The sequence below is a fragment of the Sinocyclocheilus rhinocerous genome, unplaced genomic scaffold (assembly GCF_001515625.1).
Source record: "Sinocyclocheilus rhinocerous isolate Xijiao unplaced genomic scaffold, SAMN03320098_v1.1 scaffold1749, whole genome shotgun sequence".
Classification (NCBI taxonomy): Eukaryota; Metazoa; Chordata; class Actinopteri; order Cypriniformes; family Cyprinidae; genus Sinocyclocheilus; species Sinocyclocheilus rhinocerous.
The window spans coordinates 44746-45601 of NW_015662927.1; the positions used below are offsets into that span (position 1 = coordinate 44746).

Here is an 856-nt window from a genome sequence, read left to right on the forward strand (position 1 = left end):
TAAAAATGGGCTGTTGTTAAAAATGTCTTACCTCTTCGGTGCTTTCTGTGTCCTCACCTGTTCTGATCTCTGCAACACTGGGAAAAAAAAAGAAAATCGGTACCTAATTACAATGGCATCAGCTTGACATGGAAATCCCCTAATGTCATGACAGGAAGAATGTATTTAGTGATGTTATACAAAGAGTAAGTATGAACACCCACAATGAAAAAATATCCCCTACCTTTTCTTTCCTTCGAAAGATGTGCACTTCAAAAGCACAGATTCGGCCATATATCAGCACATATTGATATTGGTTTGCAACCAATAAATCAGAACCTAAGAAATATACAGTATTCATTTTAATGTGACAAACAGACAACTTTAACCACATTTAAGGTTTCAGTTTAATCTTTTCAATTAAGTTGCTACTTATACTGAAGTACTGCAGTTTGGAAGCCAACAATTAAAGAAGAAGTGTGAAGTCATGCTTCCATTTTATTGTACTTGGTATATATAATCTCTGATTGTTGAATTATATTGACACCCGTAGCTTTAGAGGCCTTCAAATGATATTGACACCCGTAGCTTTAGAGGCCTCAAAGCCATCACTTGCTTATCAATTTCTTTGCTTTAAATGAAATTCCTATTCTAATTGTTAATTTAGTACACATCTCTATAGCTCACCTCAGGCAAAATCACTTCGGTTAGAAAAATCTGCTTCTCTGCTGCAGTTCCAGGCACAGATATGATTTGTTCCAGTCGCTGTATTATGTCTTCTGTCTAGGATAATATGCAAAGAAGAAACATGGAAAAACTGTTTTATACCATGCAGACAGAGAACATCATCAATACAATGCTATGTTTATCTCTTCAT

General features: G+C 35.3%; 1 long non-coding RNA gene across 1 annotated transcript in view; it reads right to left on the minus strand.

Annotated features, from left to right (window-relative positions):
* The window catches only part of LOC107728398 (uncharacterized), a 15846-nt gene extending 15576 nt beyond the window's left edge, over window positions 1–270 (minus strand). The window contains exons 1-2 of the long non-coding RNA XR_001638467.1: window positions 224–270; window positions 32–77 (exon numbers count right to left, since the gene is read on the minus strand). This is a non-coding gene — a long non-coding RNA (uncharacterized LOC107728398). The remainder of the gene's footprint in view (window positions 1–31; window positions 78–223) is intronic.
* Window positions 271–856: the final 586 nt, after the last annotated feature.